Source organism: Mus caroli, unplaced genomic scaffold, assembly GCF_978045245.1.
Source record: "Mus caroli unplaced genomic scaffold, Mus_caroli_1 scaffold_3, whole genome shotgun sequence".
Taxonomy (NCBI): Eukaryota; Metazoa; Chordata; class Mammalia; order Rodentia; family Muridae; genus Mus; species Mus caroli.
Window position 1 is genome coordinate 142,441,627 of NW_028227258.1, and position 21,539 is coordinate 142,463,165.

The 21,539-nt window shown below is 43.5% G+C and overlaps 1 protein-coding gene across 3 annotated transcripts in view; it reads right to left on the bottom strand.

Annotated features, from left to right (window-relative positions):
- Window positions 1-21,539, bottom strand: part of Dnajc5b (DnaJ heat shock protein family (Hsp40) member C5 beta) — a 102,459-nt gene that overhangs the window by 75,249 nt on the left and 5,671 nt on the right. Inside the window, exon 1 of one of the 3 annotated variants that reach the window (XM_085835358.1) lies at window positions 3,471-3,682. The exons of the other annotated variants lie outside the window; for them this stretch is intronic. The gene's annotated coding sequence lies outside the window, so the exon portion shown is untranslated. Of the gene's footprint in view, window positions 1-3,470; window positions 3,683-21,539 lie in introns of those variants that run through there. 3 annotated transcript variants of the gene reach the window in all.

The window sequence follows — 21,539 nt, forward strand, 5'->3', positions numbered from 1 at the left end:
CAGGTTCCCTTTGTGTTGTCTTTAAGAGTAATCAGTTGTTGTCTTGGTCTTACTTTCAGTTGCTGTGATGAAATAACTCTGACAAAAGCAACTTAGTGGAGAAAGGATTTGTTTTGTCTTGCAGTTTTTTTAGGGGTTCAGTCTCTCATGGCAAGGAAGACATGACAACAGGCAGGGAAAGTTGGCAGGAGCAGGCAACTGGCTAGTCACACTACAGCCATACTCAGAAAGTAGAAAGTGAACAGGAAGCAGGGCCAGTCTACAAACCCTCAAGGCCCACCACCAGGGATGCTCTACCTCCTACAGGTGCCACAGCCTTCCCAAACAGCACTGCCAGCTGGAGAGCAAGTGTTAATCTGGGTATGGGGGACATTTCTCATTCAAACTATAACAGACATAGACATGTACAGAAAGGCAGATACATAGGTGAAGGCTTGTTGTACCATCCACATATCATTAAGGGGAAGACCCAAAGAATTCAAGTCTCATTAGCCACATGATGATCTGAGGAAGAACCAAGGAAGGAATTCAAGTCTCATTGGCCACATGATGGCCTGGGGCTCTGAATCATTTGTTTCATCTCACTTCTTGCTCCTTACACACCTTTTGATTCTGATGTGGCTCCAAAGTGGGTCTTCTTTGAGGAACAGAATTCACAGTAAACAAATATATTGGCACCCCAGTGAGAAGTTGCCATTCTCTGAAGTCTGCCCACAGGGAGGGCATAGGTTAGTATGTTAATGTAAGTTACTTGATTCACAGGATAACTATCTCTCTCTTTAAAATAATAAACACCCAGAGTTCATGCATCATCATGGAAAATGGAGTTACAGGAAGTCAGCCCTTCAGCAATATCTGCTCTCTAGACACTGCCCAAATCAGCAGGTTAAACTCACAGTGGACAGTTTTTACTGTTTTAATCATAGTAAGTCAATAATTTGTATATTGTATATCAGTTAATGAAGCCGTTTAGAATGAGTTGGTAGCTTCCAAGTGGTCACAAGTGTGAATGCCTATGTCATTGTGCCAGGGTTTTTTGTTTGTTTGTTTGTTTTTGAGTGATAAAAGTGAGTCTAGTGAAACTAAACTGGTCATGTTTGCACTGGTGAGTGTTGAGTTTGGAACCACCTGATTCTAAAGCTAGTGTTCTTTTGTGTGTGGTGGTGGGTAAGATGCTTCACGACTCATAAAAGACCTTTACAGCCAGTAATTCATTCATTCATCATAAGAACTCTGAATGTGAGGACAGTGACCATGTGGCCTCACACTGTGCCTGACCAGGGCTATGAGTGCCTTGCAGCTGTATCCATGATAGCTGTCATGATAGGTTCACTGCTCAGCACATACAGTGAACCAGTTTGTTGACTAAGAGGGAGTTCTGAAAGGAAGATAGGAGAAGAAACATTAAGAAGCAGAAATTCATGAATCACATAAAGTTTTAGGAACTTCTGCCTGCAGACCAGTTTGTAAGTCTATTAAGTAGGAAAGAAGCTTTTCTGTACATCAAAACTCCATGAGGCATCTCCAAATAATTCAATGGCGGCTCTCAGGACTCTGGAAGACATACCCCTCCCATTCTGGAGGCCTTTTGGTCTTTGCTAAACTTGCCCCTGTCAGCTATGAAAAAGCCCTCTTCACCTTCCATCCCAAAGAGCCTGGTTCTCAATGCTTCCCCCTGCTGGCCAGTCCATGACAGGAGGTGAGTGTGTTAGATTTGGTTATCAGTATTACTTTACCAAGCATACCAGCATCTGTATCTGTGAGTAAATCATCCTAGTCATTAGCATTCTCACATTTTACAAGGGATGCCTAAGGTTTTGAGAGATCAATGTGCTTGCATACCGATTCAGCATAATTTCCACTGAGGGTAAGGCAGGCAAGCGATCCTGGCAGTATCTCCAGACACCACTGTAATATTATTTTCTCCTAAGGCGTCTGCCTTCAAAATTGTCCCTGGAGTGAAAAATAGAGATTGGCCTATCCCTAAGCCTTCCAGAGAAGTCTTGGAAACATCATCATGGCAAATGCCTGTCTCCGGCCCATGCTTCCACATTCCTCTTCCCAGTGCAAAAACCAAGGCAGATTTCACTGCTCAGTTTACTACATGGAAATCTATATCCAGGTAGACACGGTGATCCTTCACTTTATGGGTTTTTTCAAATCAGCATTTTCTTTAGAAATTTGTGTTATAATTTATCCTGCTAAGTTAAATCTAATAGTGTACTACTGCCTTATGCTATCAGTTGATCCATACTCACAGTGGATGGTGTGGAGTTTACTGCATTTTATGCCATCTTTGCTTTATGTACTAAAGATTTCTCCTTAGGCCTACAATGTCTCTCAATTAAGGTACTTTAAAATTCACGAGGCATTTGCACTGTATAGAACGTAATGAAGACTTGGCCAATGTGGTTGTTAGTTGGCTGGCTCTGAAAGGCGCAGGCAAACCATGAACTTTCTCCACGCGTAAGTAGCCACAGCATCTCTTGCTAGACTCAAACCAGACTCTTCATATATTATCTATGCAGGTGTCATTTAGTCTCAGAGTATTACATAGAAACCTAGAAACAGTAGCTAAGCTTGCCTATAAAAAAAAAATCTCTTCCTAAACCACCATAAATGAATAATGGGCCTATAACAATATTTAATCCTGTGTGTAAATTTAATCTTCATAAAGTATTTTCCCATACTTCTAAATTCTAATATTCCTATGCAAAATTCACATCCTTACAGTTACTCATTATCCTTCAGCTATATGCCGTCCAATGGGGGGAAATGTTGCCTTGCGAAGTCATCAAGTAGCTGACACTGGATCATGCAATACATAATACTTGACCTTCTGAGCTGAAGTTCACAGTAAACTGACTTTCCGGCTGCATTATAATTCTACTAGCATCATAACAACTTAGAGCAGTGACCACTGTTACCAAACTGCATGCCTGCTTCTGGACCATAGTTAGAACTGAAAGGAGGTTCAGCTATACTGGAGATGGATGCTGCATCACAATGAAACTAATATTCTAAATGTTCTAATCCCAGGTGTCTAAGGGTATCCTTACACGTCAAAATAAGATTTTCTTCTTAAAGCAGAAACTTCATCTATCACTACTATGTGAATTATGAAAAATAAAAAAAAAACAATCAAACTATGCCTTTCATAGCATGGTTCTTTCATAACTAGAAGAAATTAGTGTGGGCCAGGAGAATAGCTGGTACAACACAGAGAACACCCTACAGTGGCTGTTACTGAGGAAATGAGCAAGCTGTGCCATTTGTTGTGACATCTATTTCTTCATTTGAATTCAATTTGGTGGCACAAAACTTTCACAGTCTAAATAACACGCCATGACTTAAAAATAACCACTGTTCCTAGCATAATCATCACTTTGCTTCTTAATTGCATCAGTATTTATATAGACAGTAACCTGAAAATGGGGCAATTCTGCCGTGTTTCCAATATCTCAGGGTACCTGTTCCTATGACTCCAATTCTGTCCTCCGACGGGAAGAACTTGCTGTTTTCACCAAGTCTGGAAACAGATGTGCAGAGAGACAGAAGACGGAGGCAGCAAGGAACGGAGCTCTGCTCCATACCCGTCCTACTGTGGCAAGGCTAAGGGCCCCTCTTTTCCATCCTTCCTGCTGGGTTGCACAGGTCAGTGGAGTCAGGTTACTTTTCATTTGTTACTTTATCAGCCAATTGGTTATCCCTTTGGAAAACATAACAAAGGCCAAATAAAACATACATGACCATACAGTCTGCTATTACAGAGCATCGTGACACTAAACTACGCAGCCTCCACCCTTCATTAGCTGGTGCGTGGCTCAGCCCACTCAACCGTGGAACAGCCCTGTGCTTCCAACAGGATTTCTCTGCTTGCCTTACCTACTGAGTGGCTTCTTTCAGAGCTCAATGTCTTTTTCGGTGTAAGGTTGAGTTAAAATTACTGGGAAATAGTAAAGGGGTTTTTTAATGGTTTGTATATTGATACAATTCTCTCTCTAGCGTCACATAAGCCTTTTGTCAAGAGGCCCCCAGTTCACCCAGCTAACAATCGTTTACTCTCTAAGCAGCCACAAATGCTCACACAAGAAAGTCACATGAAAAAACAGCATACTGGTGACAGTCTCAGGTGGAGCCTATGCTGCTCGCAAACTTGGTTCCGGAGAGTTAAAGTGGAGTCGCCTCCCTAGCACAATGAAACCTAAAGCCATTCTGTAAACTCATTGCAGAACTCCTTCCTCCTCTAGAGGGCGTTTGTATTTTAACTACCAAAGAACAAAAGTCTCATTCATCCTCATTTCCAGTCAGAGTTTAGAAAGCATCTGTCACTCGGAAAAATAGGAGTGCGGGCACAACCCTAAAGAGACTTGAGAGCTAAATATTCAAACTCTAGTATCACTTCAGCCTAAAGATAGTCTCCTCTTAAAGAAATGAAAATAGTTGCTGTGTTAACAAGGTATAGATAGCTTTCAATAAAGAACTACAGCATGTGTTCCAAATTCAACTTAATAACAACATTTCAGTAAAATTTAGTATTTTTTCTCACTTTATTACTCTTCTTAAGTCACTAATATTTTGGTACTGCTTAAGTCATTAGCTTTAAAAGTGTATTGTAAAACTCTTGGGTGAAGTTGAAGTATAAGTGTGTTTAAACAACAAAGCATTTTTAAAAAAAAACAACAACAAAAATAATAGAACAAAATCAAAACCACGGGTTCTTATAGGCCTGTTTTTTCATACCAGTCACAGGACTGAGTGCTAGAAAGATAGTAAGTTTAAAAGAAGAAGGGGAAAAAGAACACAGGGATATTGTGTCTCAGAGGTACAGAAGAGGTTGAAGTCAAAAGCCATTCAGGGAAGAATGAAAGAAGGACCGCTGGAAGATGCTCCAGGTTCCTCTAACACAGTAAACAGGTCTGGCAGCACTTCCCTGAACAAAACACCCACAGAAAGGAACCACATGGGGCAGCCGCTGGTATATGTCAAACAGATGGGTGAGAATGCAGAAAGGCCCTGGGTGCTTAACCCTGGAGGAATAAAGGGGGCATCCTAGTGTATATTGGTATACATAAGATGCTGTCTATCACACACCTAGATATAGAAGGTTTCTGAATACACATCGCCAAAGGATCTACCCAGAGCTTGGGTGACTTTCTGGAAGGAAAGTATTTCAGATGGTATTAGTAAAAGAAGAACTGACAGACGGCTCAGAAGCAACTGACCTAAAATGCCCTAGACTATGTGGTGTGAGTGGTCACACTGGAGAAGCCAAAGTTCAGGTAAAGGGACCTTTTTCGAGGAGAAAGAGTGAGAGCCATGATGGTGTGAGGAGTGTGAGATGCTAATTGTGATTTGAACCAAAATGTGCCTTAGGGACACGTTTTGAATCCTTGATTCCCAGCTCTTAGTGCCACTGGGAGAATCTGGAAACTTCAGGAGGTAGGGAAAAATGGAAGTTACCACTATGAACAAACCTCTGAAAGTTATACCAAGATGTAGGCTTGGGGTTTCCCACCCACCCCCACCCTCCCACCCCCCATCACTGGAAATAACAACTCTGAGACTTAGTTATGGATAAATGCCTAGGTCATAAGCTTTGGCTCATTCCCCGACTAGCACATAACTTATATGACCCATTTATTTGAGTCTATGTATGCCACATACCTCTCCTCAGTTTCATACTTCGGTCTCCTCTGAGTCCTGGTGGTGACTCTCCCACTCTTGACTCTTTCCCAGAATTCCTATCTCTCTTGATGCTGAATGTCTCACCTTCTATTTCCTGCCCCAGCTATTAGGTAATCAGCTTTTCATTGGCAGGTGATGCTTCCACACAGTGCATAAGAGACTCTCTCTACATTCAATCCCTGGTTCTGTAACCTGAATCTATTTTTCATGCTATGAACAGGCTCTCTGTTATATTTTCTTGCTGCTATAGACTACACTGCTGCCCTGCTTTCCCCACTGATGGACTAAGATCATGAGCCAGAATGAACCCTTTCTCAGGTTGCCTTTGCTAAGTATTTTGGTCACTGTAATACAAAATGAACTAGTACACTAATCTTTTTCCTGTGTACCACTGAAGGAGAAACATATGGTTAGGATTATTTGAAGAAATAAGTAATAATTTAGCACAGAATTTGCCATGTCATCCATCAGACAAAGCCCTTCAACGTACAACTAAAACATCTATCTACACAGGAGTCTGAGGATATGTTGTGGATGTCCCTGGTGCTGTTTGTATTTTGATGTTAATTCCATTTTCCCAGGAGGGGTTGTCTGGATGGAGGAATGAGTCACACACTCAGGTGACTTTTTGTGAACCTTCATCTAGTGAACAAAGAAACCAATCACTGGACAAGTAGACGGGACTTCTGGGTTGGAGGGAGGAAGAGAAGAGGCAGGAGAGAGACAGGAGCTTTTGGACAGGGACAGGGGGAGGACAAGATGATCCCTGGTTTAGATGGCTTGCAAGATTTAGGTCTTCCACCGGAAGATTTATATTTAATATGGCTTACAAGATTAGGATTCTAGTTGTTGTGCCTAGAGACTGAGTTACCATTGATTCTGAACTAAGTTTCTGTAGTGTTTTCCTTCACGCAGAAGCTCAAATGGGTTCCAGAGAGAAAGGTAGGGCAGCAAAGTGTGGGTTTGCAAGAATTTTGAAACATGGGGTTGGCATGGTAGCAACCCGAATGTAGGAACTTAGCAAATTGGGTGGAGAGATTTTGGAGCTCTGAATCAGAGAATCTCCACAAGATGAGAACAGGCCGGCCAGCCCACTGCATCCTGCTGACCATAGCGTGAATTGCACCTTTTTTAAATAATACCTCCCACAAGTGTACATTGTTTTTGTGCAAAGGCTTCCTAACACCATGAATAAAGGCAATGTTGCTATCCCTGTTACAATTTATATCACCTCTATACGTCACTGCTATAGTTCAAATATGAAATATCCCTCACAGTCCCATGGGTTGAACCCATCATTCAGGTGGTTCTATTATTTTGAGAGATGACCTAGCTAGAAGAGATAGATCATTAAAGATGTAGCTTAGAAGGTCATGCATAAGCCCCAGTCCCTTTCCCTCTCTGTGAGATGAACAGACTCCTCCTCCACATATTACTACTTCCACAGTGCTCTGCCAAAGTACATGGAGTCAGAAAAGCATGGATGGAAATACCCAAGACCATGAGCCAGAATAAATCTTTCCCTCTTTAAGTTCTTTTGTCAGGTATTTTATCACAGAGATGACAAGTCCGACTAGGGACAACTGTTTACATATCGTCGTCGTCGTCGTCATTGTCATCTTCATTGGTTTGGATGTGGGGTTTCACTTGGTTTTGTCTATGATGCAGGTAATGGAATCCAGTATTTCAACATGCCAGGTAACTTCTTTATCACTGGACTACATATTTAGCCACATGACATAACTTGGAAGTTTCGTGGGAATCAACAATCTAGTCAGGCTTCATTATGTTAAGTGAATTTGGAAAGGAAAAGACAGGTCATTTCTTTGATTCTGTAAGATGAAGATGCTGTCAGCCACCACTGTGACAGTCTCTCAACTGTAACTGAGGAATGACTCTATAGAATCAAATGCTATATGGCACAGGAGAGTACACAGGCTAGTTCCTTATTTTGTAAGTTTTATGAGTTTATAAGTTTTTAAACTTTTTTTTCTTGGTAAGGTTATGTTCAAAGCCAACCAGCCTGGTTTCAAAGTTGAGTCTTATTGTCTCCCACCTGGAGAATTATATAAAATGGTGAATAACATTTTTATATAATTTTAAAGTTACAAGGGGCCTGAGATTTTAATTTGGGCAACTATAGAAATATGTAGAAAGTATAGAACCTTAGGAGGCTATAGGGAAAGAACTAAATTAAAGTGCTCAAGAATGGCTGGCAGTGAATCTCCATAGGTCAGGCCTATGGTCACTCAAACTAACCCAAAGCAAGATCCTGCAGTGTGGTTGGGCTAACGAGTTTCTCACGTGGTATAGGGAGCTGCCCAGTTGAGAGTTGCTGTTGACCCCACATCAGAGAGCAGAAGCAGAGAGCTCTTCAGCTCAGTAATGTGGAAAACACTTGCCAGCTGGGTGCCTGCCCTCTGCAAGAACTTTCCACAGCTCAGGTTTCTGAAGGAAACATTTGCTGAAGGTAACAGCATCCATGAGATTAAAAACAGAGTCAAATTAGGTTCCACAGGACTTATTCAAGCTCTAGTAACTGAGATAACATCCCCGTTGGCTTGCATTTACACATGCTGCTCTCTTTACTCATCTCCTGTGTAAAACACAGAACAGCACATGGGCTCTTTAATATTTCCCATGACTATTACAAAGTATCAATGTACAGAGTACAGACTCAAATAGCCCATTGCTTTCTGGGGCTAGTATGGGCTAATTAAGAAGGTGTGTGTGTGTGTGTGTGTGTGTGTGTGTGTGTGTGTGTGTGCTGATTCTTGTGGTTTTTATTTTTTTATTCTAGCTTGGTTTTTGTTTGTTTTATAAGGAGAGAGAGGGGGGGCACGGGATTGGGTGGGTGAGGAAGTTGGGGGGTCTGGGAGGAGTTGGGAGAGGGGAAACTGATCAGAATATATTGTATAAAATCTTTTTCAAAGCAATAATGCCAGGTGTAGTAGTGGCGCATGCCTTTAATCCCCACACTCAGGAAGCAGAGGCAGGAGGACCCCTGATGGTCTAAGACCAGCCTGGTCTAAATAGTGAATTTCAGGGACAACCAAGGCTGCTATGTAGAGAGATCCTGACTCAAACACAGAAGTGACAAAATAGAAGGAGGAAGAGGAGCAAGGGGAGGGGGGAGAAGAGAGGGAGGAGGAGGAGCATCAGAAGGAAGGGAGGTTATTCTTTTCCTCCCTCCCCAAATCAGAACCTCGTGTACTGGAGGTGCTCTAAGAGGTTAGACATGCAATCCTGACAGGTTTTATCTCAGGCTTCTAACTCATCGCTACATTGAGTGATTTATACAAATGGAAACTGCTTCCTGTTCTATCATGTAAGGCACTTTGCCCAAAGCTTGGTGAGTCAACGATGGTGGCCCCGAGGCTGCTGGTGGTGATAGGACACGGTGACATGGGTGATGCCGATGCTAGAGGTTGGAATAGCTGACTCTGGTGCAACTATCTCACGTAAGTCCTAAAACCATGTAAGTAGTAAAACAAAGAGAGAGTTTCTCTGTTTTAAAACTCAGTAGATAGGCCTTATTGCCTTCATGATCACACAGACAAGAGTTGAGTGTGTCCCTGTGGTGGCCTGAACACCGTTGCAGAATGAGTCGTGAGAACTCAGGTGGTTTTGTTTCTATTATTGTTACATCTATTTGTATACTTTGTGGCAGGACATTCATGTGCATGATGGGAATGTGGAGGTCAGAGAACAATATTGGAGAATAGGTTCTCTTCTTCCACCATGGGGATGTGTGTGTCCAGGGATAGACTCAAGGTACCTTTACCTGCTGAGCCATCTTGCCAGCCTAAGCTTAGAAGAGACTCTACCAGCTCAGTGTTTAATAACCCTCAATATCTTATCAACTTCCCCATGCCTCACACTTGGTGCCCTGAGCTCCTCTCAATGAAAACACTAAGTTCTCCTTCACCATCATCCTTCCTGCACCTGACATTCCCATCCTAGTTTTTTTTTTTTTTTTTTCATCTGCTGGCCCAAAGTTTGCCCCTGGGTTATCAATCTTGACTGGCTCAGAACGGATCCCCATTCCATACATGGGATTCCCTTTCTATGTTATAATTTATACTAAATAAAGCATGCTTATAGTACTTTTAAAAAGAAAGTATTCGGGCTGGAGAGATGGCTCAGTGGTTAAGAACACTGACTGCTCTGCCAGAGGTCCTGAGTTCAATTCCCAGCAACCACATGGTGGCTCACAGCCATCTGTAATGGGATCCAATGCACTTTTCTAGTGTGTGTCTGAAGACAGCTGCAGTGCACTCATATAAATAAAAAAGTTAATAAATCTTTAAGGAAGGAAGGAAGAAAGAAAGAAAGAAAGGAAGGAAGGAAGGAAGGAAGGAAGGAAGGAAGGAAGAAAGGAAGGAAGGAAGAAAGGAAGAAAGGAAGGAAGGAAGAAAGGAAGAAAGAAAGAAAGTATTTATTGAGTCATTTTATACTATAAAGAAGATCAAGATGGGTGCAGCTACAGGTAGGAGACAGCCTGGATGAGACAAAGTTCTAACTCATTAAAGAGCTTTGCTTCAAGAGTGTATAACTGCAGGGGGAATTGGGGCTTGCTGTTTCCTTTCATACCAACCCATGACCCATGTCTGAGGGAAGCTCAAGAAAGCTAGAAGTAATGGTTTTAAACATGGAACTACTAATGAGGCCCACCTTACTTAAGTAAATCTCTAATCTGAGAACCATGTGACTGAGAAAATATTGACGGAGTCTTGTTACCTGCCTGGAAATACAATATATATTTCACATGTGTGAAATTTAAACACCGAGTTGCTTACTTATGATAAGAAATTACTGTAATAAACCAAGGAAGTTTGAGCCCAACAGATGTCCTTCTTTGACAGAGTATCGGTAAACAGAACCTTGGCCAGTGACTCCACAGGCCGCCCTTGTCTCCGGTTCAGATAAGCTCAAGTGACCCGCTCAGCACAAAATTCTCTTTTAATAGGACATCAGTTATAAAGATTGTTCTGCACATTCTTGTGTGAATGCAGTCAGGCAGCCTACAAAAGAACGAGCACATGGAACCGAGATACAGTATGTGTGGTGATGGCGTCGGAGGATGCCCCCTTTCGAATGGAGCTTTAACTGGGTAACAGACGTGTCCTGGAAAGAGAAGGAGATGCTAGAGATAAACCTCACATAAGCCACACTTGGCACCTCCCTAAATGCTTTCTTTTCACGAGTCACAGACATTTTAGGATCCCCTGTCCATTTAAGAAAGAGATCTGGTTACTTGTGGTCACGTGATTTTTCCCAAAGAAAAACATCAATCATGAAAGGTTAAAAGCTGGGCTTGAGTGCTCAGCTATGAAGCTGCATTTATATATTCTTGTTAAATTTGAAGAAGCTGAGCTGGACACATTAGCTTTAAGTGACAACGTGTGTCCCTTCTTCGAGTACACATCTGCATCCCCATGTCTATGGTCACTGGGGAGGCTGAGTGGCTCTGTCTGTCTGTCTCCTGGCCCACTATGCTAGTACACCAGAGACTGCATAAATCTCGAGGGTCCCCAGTGGATCTTTGCAAGAACAGCTCACAGAATGGGTAGTCAGAATTGAGTTGCAAGCAGCTAGTGGCTACAATCCATCTTCCAGGTCTGGCCTGCAGATCTTAGTCTTACTAAGTGTCAACTGGAGGTGCCTGGAACTGTGCATCCACAGCTGAGCAGACTCTCCCAGTGATGGGAGTAGAAAGGCCCCTTTCAGAACACGGTGGGTAACATTTTGCAGATTCCTCAACACTGACACCCTTAGGTCCCAGACATGCAGGATCAGATGGGCCCCTGTGCTGGTGCTGTCTCCTCAGCCGAACACTCTGCCTGCCATCCACAAGTTCTTATACTGTATATCTCCTGGAAAGCAGTCCCACTGACACTCATCACCATTGAGCTACATGCTACCCACTTACAGCCCTGCTCCTCATCCTTTCAGACTCTTGGAAGCGTTACAAGGTTTTCTGGATTGTTCCATATCACAAACACAGACTGTCCAGCTGTCCCTATCACCACAACTCCACAGATATGAGAGCCACAAAACAGTCCCTCAGCTTTTCTCCCACTGCCTCCCCACCAGATCTTACTTTTAGATACTACATTACAACCAAGCCAAGTCAGCATGAAGGACTAGCTTCCAGAGGTAAAAACCTGGACCCATAGACAAGGTAGCTCTCGTGTGTGACTAGGAATTGACAAGTATAATGTCCTGGCTAGTTAGTTCAATGTCAACTTGACACACACAGAGTCGTCTGAAATTGAGAAAACACCTCTATGAGATCCAGCTGTAAAGCATTTTCTTAATCTTAAGTGATAGCGGAGGGACCCAGACCATGGTCAGCGAGTGGTGTCATGCCTGGGCTAGTGGTCCTGAGTTCTATAAGAAAGCAGGCTGAGCAAGCCATGAGAAGCAAGTCAGTAAGCAGCACCCCTCCATGGCCTCTGCATCTTCTCCCTCCAGGACACTGCTCTGAGTTCCTGTCCTGACTTCATTCAGTAGCAAACAGTACTGTGGAAGAGTAAGCTGAATAAACCCTCTCCTCCCCAGTTGTTTCAGTCATGGTGTTTAACCCTAACTAAGATATAGAAGGGTGAGTACCAAGCACTTATCTCGATGCCTCTCTGCCCCAGGCTCCTGAGGCCCCTGTGCATGCATGTCTTTAAAAGGTCTTTTCTGAAACTTTCTTAAAAACTCAACCAGGATATCAAATACAGTTCAGTCCTAACACAAAGCTAACTTGTCATTCTATATGGCTGTGCTGCCCTCTAGTGTTCAAAAACAGAGTAACCGTAAGCAGTCATTTTCAACTTCAAATATTTCTCACACCGAATCACCGGTTTCCCATACCCTGCAATCACAATGGTGATTCTATGTGTACTGGCTAGGTTATAATTTTAAATCTCGTGTGTGTTTTTGGACATCCCTTCCTCTCTAGCTCTTCTGGATACATTGCCCTGACCCTTGGTATCCCTGCGACCTACAGATTCTCATCCTGGCACAGCCTCAGTCTGGTTCTTCATCTTCCCACATAACCTTGGCATAGATCTCACTCTCTGCATACCATTTATTAGGCTAGGGGCCTTTCTGACCTCGTGTCCCTCTCATTCACCACTTTCATCCTCCTACAGTCCCTTATCCTGCACAGGTCCTTCACGTCTTCAGTCTTGTCAGCAAGCTCCAGCCTGGCACACACTCACCGTTGACCTGTCCTGCCAGCCACCTCCCTTCTAAATATGCCATTGTATTTATGACTCACTAACATGTCTGAACTCCCCAAATCTGTCAGTTGTGCTCCTTTCTCCAACCTCCTTCCTATTCATCTAAGACTGTCAGACTAAGTCTAGCTAGCTATGCCTTTGTCAACATCCCTAACTCTTCAAAGCTCTTCACACTTGGCTGTGTGTCTCCCAGTGGAGTACAGTGTTACCCACAGGAACTGGTGAGCTATTCCTAGAAAGCACTCACGTTCCTGTTGATTCAATGGAGACTTGCACCAATCGACTGGTCTCCTCATCATCCCCACCTTGCTTCTAGCAAAAGACACCAGCTCTCAACTTGGGGGAGAAATGGTGTTCTATTGTCAACAAAGCACTTTCTTGTGGATATATTTGATGCATGCAACAACTGAGACAAAGTCTTACAAGCCAACAAGCCAGGCCCACAACACTGTCATAAAGAAACCACAGTTATTAACAGAACCTGGGTAGGAACATGCATCCTAACTCTGAGAACCCCTGTCATGTATGAAGTAGGTTCTCTGTCCACAGGCTCTAGGGAGCCCTTGGTCACCACCTCTGGAGAGTGCTACTTCTATACAGAGCGTCCACCGTTGGCAAAGCACCTACAGTTCATTTATTCCAGGCTAAAAGAAGAAGTGGAAAAGCCTTGAAAGCAAGATACTTCTTCTAATTTGAGAATTGTTAGTACTGAGGGCTGTGTTTCCTTGTGTGCCGATTGGTCTGCCATCTTCAGAAGCCTTGCCTGAGATTGTTCACCTTCAATAATATGGGTCACAGCTTTGGAACCAGTACCACATGGAAAGTCAGACCAAGTTCTTCTGGAACGCAGGCATGTGAGTACAGGTTGTGACAGTGGGGTGGAGAATTCACTGACCTAAGTGCAGTACACTTAAACCATGAGCTGATCTTCTCTGAATACATGATATTCACAGAAGTAGCTAAGGCCACTTCTACTGGGAATAGAGGACCTAACTGAGTCACTTAGCAGGTGATAGGACTCACAGCCCTTTCTTGGGCCTTCCACCGAAGCATGATGACCATGCAGCCCTGCTTTAGTCAGTAAAGTGTGTCCTCCTCTGTCCCCATTTTTCTTCTAATCTTTCTTTGCACTGCACCTATGCTGCTGTCCATGATGCTGATCTTCAACAGAGGCCTTCCCACAGATGCTGCCCCAGATGTGACCTGCTCTGTGATCTGTGCACACTGGATGGGGGCAGGAGGGTCCCCTCACTCCATGCCCTCAGAGCCGATATCTACAGGCTACACTAGAAGACCTGGCCTGGGAGATGTAGCTTGTATGTGACCATGGATAAGGAACTCATTCTCTTCAGTCTCAGTGCTTCTCTCTGGAAAAATTAGGTGCTTGCTGTTGTCGAAATCAATTCAACAGCACTGTCGGGACTAAGTATATTATCATAATGAATGAAACTCCAGGAGCAACCAGAGAGGGCTTATAAGGGTCCAGGACAAAGGAATCTGTGTGTATAAGATAGATTTAGGCACTTGGAGTTAAGCGTGTTACTAAACAGTGTTTTCTTAAAGTGTAGAGCAGGAGGGGAATGGGCAAAGGAGAACGACAGCACTGTTGAACAAGCACCATCTCCATAGAGGAAGGCCCAACCCATGCTGAGTGAATCAGCAGGCAGCATGCACCTATGGCATGATTGATGTGTGAACATTTTAAGCTGTTCATAAAAAATTTGGGGGAGGAATGGAACAGGATTGGACTGGCCCATGGGGACAGTTTTGAAGAGATGTTTCAGAATCCTTACCCATTCCAGCCTGTGGCAGGCCTGGAATGCTGCCCCTCTACAGCCAAGTGGGCAGTGGGGGGAGCACAGAGCTGTGATAAGCCCTAAAGAGTGAACATCTGAAGCACAAGGGTATGGCTTTCAGTAAACAGTAACTACTAATGTTCCATGGAGCCCTTGCAAAGCAAAGGAGAGGGGGGGGCCTTCGAGTACCGGCATGCTGCCCAAGTCCAGCATGTTCACACATGAAGACAGGACAGTGCGTTCCCTGAGCTTTGAGCAATAGCTAATGCCTTCAGTGCTTTCTTCCTAGGGAGGGAGCAACTCTGAGACACTTGGGAAACTGCCCACACCCAGCTAAGGCATGTAAGAGGGTTGGGATCCCAGCTCTCTTTTCACAAGTTAAGCTACTTAGATAAACTTACTCAACTCTCTGGACTTCTTTCTGCATTTCTAAAATATACAAATGTGGTACAGTCAAAAAAGTGTTTATCAGATGGAGACTGGATGACTTTCCACTTAGGATCATTGTTTCAATTAATTGTTCTTTGGTGGAATGGCTAATTCTATGTGCCAACTTGCCTGGCTACAGGGTACCTAGATATTTGTTCTAACATTACTCTTTTTGTGTGAATGTGTTTAGGATAAAGTTAGTATTTCAATCAGTAGACCCCCCCAAAAAGCACCTGCCACTCATCTTCAGCTAGAGACTTATAGAGATCAAAAACTTACCCTCCCTGAGATTAGAGTGCATAACCCTCTCATCTCCTGAAAGACAGCTCGTTGCAGAGACAGCTGCTTTCCAGTTTTCCTTGAGTCTCAGGACTGCTCACTCTGGATCCTAGGATTTGTTACCTTCCAAATCATAAAATCAACACCTTATTTTATAAATATATCCTATTGGTTCTGTTTCTCTGTGGAAACCCAAATATAGTATGCACTAAACAGTGATTTCTTAAAAGTGTTAACATTAAAGAAAGTAACATCTGCTTGTAAAGGCATTTGAAATTCTGTTTCTAAGAAGCAGAGAAAATAACCATAATGTGCTGTTCAGTGGGTAGACCTGATTTTCTAAACCCAAAATGTACAGCAAGGATTAGGGAAGGGAGACTTGATGCTTTGAGTAAGACATTTTAGATTTCTATTATTCATTTCCTCTTCTTTGTATAGTTCTCTGAATTTTACGTATTGCATTATTTGTGCTATGGTTTTACAGTGCATTTGCTAAGAGGAAATCACTGAAAAGCAAACCTGGTTGTGCTAGAGTCAAGAAACTACTGTCTGCCTCTGCTGCAGTGGATACAGATAGTGAGGGGGCTCTTACAAGCTTGGGCCCAAGAAGGCGGTCACAAAATCCCAGAGGCGGTCACAAAAATCCCAGAGGCACAGAAGGGGAGGCAAGAGGGTGTGCAGACAGTCCCATCTCCCCATTTGTAGGGCTCACACACAGAACAGCATGGGCCAACAAGCAGCGGCAGTTCAAGGAAGAGCAACTGCATCCTTAACATCAGTGAGGAGATGCTCTGTATCTCGAGGATAGAAGGATGCCTTTAAGGCTTTGTGAGGAAGGAATAGAAGGAATAGGACCTGGGGCTCCAGCTGGTGCTATCTCTTCCTGTCTGTCCAGCTGGCGTGACTTTGACAAGAAAGGATGATGTAGGAAATGGACTGCCAATGAGGTTAAAGAATGCTACTGCTTACTGATTTCCTAGTGTTGGCTTTGGTTCCCAAAACACAGACGCTGCAAGGAGCATTAAGAAGTCTACAAAGATTATTAGATGACTGGGACAGCCAAAGATTAATTTTCCAGTGAAGACCCAACTGAAATATGAGCTAGAGTAGAAAGAAAGTGGTCCATTGCAACTTAGAGTATGAAAGAAGACAGGGGTTATGTGTCAACATTTTCCAGGAAAAGGCAGCAAGACTGTTATGAACAATATAATTTAAGCAGTTATTTATCCACCAAGGTGTAATAGATTCCAGGGTGTCTTGGATGCTGATAGATAATGTTTAGCATCTGTATTATCAGATGGAGGCTTTAAAAATCAAGGTATCTTAGATCTTCATTAGCATTGTTAACATTTTTATCTCTGAAAAGGAAGTAAAATTTTTGTTTCTCTGGAGTTTGATTCTGACTTACAAAGAACTAGTCATTGATTGCCTGATTGCTGGAGTGGGGTTGGGGGTGGGTTGGTGGGCTGTGACAGTTTTTAACTTATAATTAAGCCCCTGGTGTAACTGAATACATACAGGAATTTTTGGAGATTATCACATATTTGGAAGAAAAAAATGATTTCTTTTAAGAAGTACTTGGATCTAAAACAAGTTTATATTACAGTGATAGGTGATTCAAGAAGAGCTCTAAGCTCATGTGACTGCAGACGACCCCTTCTTGTGATTAACAATGTGAAAATGGTGGAAAGAGAGTACTAGTGACAGAAAGTGGTTTGAAGCTCTGGGCCTTTCAGCAGCTGAAAGCTATACAAAAAGTAAGGACTAGAGGACTTATAAAAACCATACTTTACTTACATGTTCATGCATAAGTAAATGTAGATATGTTCATTGTAGATATTACGTATAAAGCAGATCTTATAAACTAATATAAAAATAGTACAATAGAAATATATTCGTGGTTTTTAAAAATCAAATCACTGAGTCTAAACATAGAAGCCCATCTAGATCAGAAGGTACCAGACTTCAAGAGCCTTGCTGAAGGCAGGTACCAGAACCATTCTCACGGACAAGAGCTGGACTCATTCAGGACAACAGGAAGGTCTGAAGGTCTTGCTCATGGAGAACCAAGAGCTTCAGAGATGGACATATAATACTGCATGGTATTGTGCTTGCCTCAAGGACAATAGAAAGTAACATTACTGCAAACATACTCAGAAAAATAAGGAGCGTGGTCACATCAGTGACTGTGGAGGCATCACCCAGTGCTTGGGAAATGCGCAAATGCCACTTCCAGTCCTAGTGCATGGAGCCTATAGCCTTAGTTGGGATAGATGAACTGGGGCCCTCACTCCAATTCAGAATATACTGCATTGTTGCTCACAAAATAGTCCCTTTGGATTCATGTCAGTATCTTTTTAAAAATATATTTATCTTGTGTTTAAATTATTTTGAAATTATGATTGCAAAATTTCTTCCTTTTCCTTTCTCCAAGCCTTCCATATACCTTTCCTTGCTCTCTTGTTAATCCATGGCTTCTATTTCTTTTACACACACACACACACACACACACACACACACACACAATGCATCCATATAACCTGCTCAGTCCATATAATGTTACCTGATAGTATATCTCAGGGCTTACCACTGGTATTGGATAACCATTGGAGGCCCTTTCATGGAGAAGACCATCTCTCCCTCTCTTGAAATTTCCCAAATGCCTGTAACTGTTTCTCTAGGACTGAGGCCCTGACATTTTCCCCCTTCCATATCAGTATGTCCACTAGTATATTTTAATGTGTATATGTATCTTCCTGCATGTATGTGCACCCTATGTGTGTGTGTGTGTGTGCGCGCACGCCCACAGAAATCAGAATAGGCCATTGGATCCCTTGAAACTGAGGATAAGGATGGTTGTGAACCAGTGTGTACATGCTAGTAACTGAACCTGGGTCTTCTGAAAAGGCAGCAAGTCCTTATAATCACTGCACCATCTCTTTAGCCCCATGCAGTCAATATCTTACTACATACCACTGCTATTCCGTTTTGACATCTCAAGGTTGCTCCTCAAATTTACATTTTAATTCTTCTGTTTTCTCACCTTTATAGATTAGAAAGAGAAGCTAGACACAAAGAATCACATAGTATAATGATGCTTAATGATTTCTACGCAAGGTGTGCTTTCCTCCTACAAGAAACTGAAGATATATGCAGCAACAAAGATTGCAAAAACATCATGTGTGAGGGGGAAAAAGAGAAAGTATACTTTATTTTATTATACATAAGGAATTGCACAACACTCATCTATATATAAATATATGTATATATATAAATATATGTGTATATATATATATCCAAGTATATGGGTGGGGAAAAGCTGACCTAGACAAGTTAAATGATGACTGACCATTAAAAGCCCAGATAATCAAATAGAAGAATATTCAGAACAGATTTGCTGGGGTGATGGAAATGTTTTATGTCTTAATTAGGATAGCAGCTACCAGAGTACTTAAATTAAGACATACATCTGTAAACATCTAAAATAAATGTTATTTTACATGATTGTATACTTCAGTAAAAAAAATGAACATATGGAAGAATTCGTTTTTTAAAAACTGATCATAGAAGAGTGTACATTATTAGTCTCACATGAAAGAAAACTGATCTCTCTTATATGCATAAGAGCAGCACATGGAGAGCATGAGTGTAATCATATGCTCAGACACATTTGTGTGTGTGTAGACATTTCTGGAGCCTGTATAAAATGGGAAGTTGCATTGGGACATGGAGAGGGAGGAGCGGATTGGTTTTCATTACAATAATATTGCATGAAAATAAAACTAAGTGCACAGACTTTTCAACAAAATCATATAGCTGTTTTTTCATGTGCCAGAACTCCATAGCTGTGACAGGCCCACTGCTGTAAGCCCTGTGCATTGTCAGCAGTAAGCACCCCACCTCAACAGCCATGACCAGCCTCTCCAGTTGACCCTCCATGACACTTCCAGTGTTTGCTTTTGCAATTGAAGTTGTGTAGCATATAGTATGATGGCACAGACCTCTAATTCCAGTACTTGGAAAGCTGAAACAGGAGGACAGCTGTGATTTAGAGGCCAATCTTTGCTACACAGCAAGAGTGTGTCTCAAAAAAAGGCATTTTTTCACAAAAGTGTAGGTATGACTAAGCGAGAGAGGAGGGAGGGGAGGGGAGGGGAGGGGAGGGGAGGGGAGGGGAGGGGAGGGGAGGGGAGGGGAGGGGAGGGGAGGGGAGGGGAGGGGAGGGGAGGGGAGGGGAGGGGAGGGGAGGGGAGGGGAGGGGAGGGGAGGGGAGGGGAGGGGAGGGGAGGGGAGGGGAGGGGAGGGGAGGGGAGGGGAGGGGAGGGGAGGGGAGGGGAGGGGAGGGGAGGGGAGGGGAGGGGAGGGGAGGGGAGGGGAGGGGAGGGGAGGGGAGGGGAGGGGAGGGGAGGGGAGAGGAGAGGAGAGGAGAGGAGAGGAGAGGAGAGGAGAGGAGAGAAGAGAAGAGAAGAGAAGAGAAGAGAAGAGAAGAGAAGAGAAGAGAAGAGAAGAGAAGAGAAGAGAAGAGAAGAGAAGGGAAAGTCCAGTCTCCATAGTAGATTTAAAGGAAGTGATACCACACCTTTATGTTATGTTTTGGCCACTTTTGGGGCTCATCTTCACTTGGGTCCATACCTGATCAGTCAGCCAGGCCTGATCATTTGTTCTGATGGTCTGTAAGTCCACCATCCCAATGCCTTCCCACTGTCACTACCCTAGACCAGACTCGTCTCAGAGGTTTACCCTCCCAGGCTCTTTTCTCCCTCTCAAGTCTTTTCTCCATGCCTGACTTATCTGTGCTATCAACACGGTTCTTTCAAAACATAGACATCACGCTCTCTTCACTCTGCTCATAACCCTTCAAACCCTCCCATTACACTTAAGCAAACAGTGAGGGCTGTTAGCACTGCCTGCACTCAGACATGGCTCCTGCCCCGTTGTTCATGGTAACCTCTTGCCGATTCCTTCTTGTGCACTCAGACTGTTTAGTTCCCTAAGTGCATGCTTTTCCCTATGCACATACCACTCCCTGTCTAAAACATTATTCTTCTCTCTGTAACCTGTATCTTCCAAACTATTCAGCTCAACTTTCAGAGAGTTGTCTACAACAAGAATGTCATAAATAATGGAGGTAAAACAGAGGGAAGAAAGCCTTGGTAAAGGATATGGCTTAGGAATTCAGCCTCGAGAAACCGGCCTGAGTAGGGCCACAGGCCTCATCCGGCCGGATCAGCACCGGGGTAGCTAGAGCGCAGGGTCGCTTGACACCCGCCAGCTACCCACGACCCCCGCCACAGGATTTTGGGACTGCTGGTGAGTGGAATACAGCTTCTGCTCCAGTCCAATCACGCGGGAACTGAGACTGCTCTGGTTGGGGAGAGAGAAATCCGGCCTACATAGGGCCACAAGCCTCTTCCGGTCAGAAAAGCACCGGGGCAGCTAGGGCACAGGGTTGGCTGACACTCGCCAGCTACCCACAACACCCGCCACAGGATCTTAAGACTTCTGGTGAGTGGAACACAGCTTCTGCTCCAATCCAATTGCGCGCGGGACCTGAGACTGCATTAGTTAGGGAAGCAGAAACCGGCCTGAGTAGGGCCACAGGCCTCATCCGGCCGGATCAGCACCAGGGTAGCTAGAGCGCAGGGTCGGCTGACACCCGCCAGCTACCCACGACCCCCGCCACAGGATTTTGAGACTGCTGGTGAGTGGAACACAGCTTCTGCTCCAGTCCAATCACGCGGGAACTGAGACTGCTTTGGTTGGGGAGGGAGAAATCACAGAGCTCCCAATGGAGAAGCTAGAGAAAGTACCCAAGGAGCTAAAGGGATCTGCAACCCTATTGTTGGAACAACATGATATACTAACCAGAACCCTGGAGCTCTTGTCTCTAGCTGCATATGTATCGAAAGATGGCCTAGTCGGCCATTACTGGAAAGAGAGGCCCATTGGACTTGCAAACTTTATATGCCCCAATATAGGGGAATGCCAGGGCCAAAAGAATGGGAATGGGTGGGTAGGGAAGTGGGGGGCGCTATGGGGGACTTTTGGGATAGCATTGGAAATGTAATTGAGGAAAATATGTAATAAAAATATTAAAAATCAAAAAAAAAGA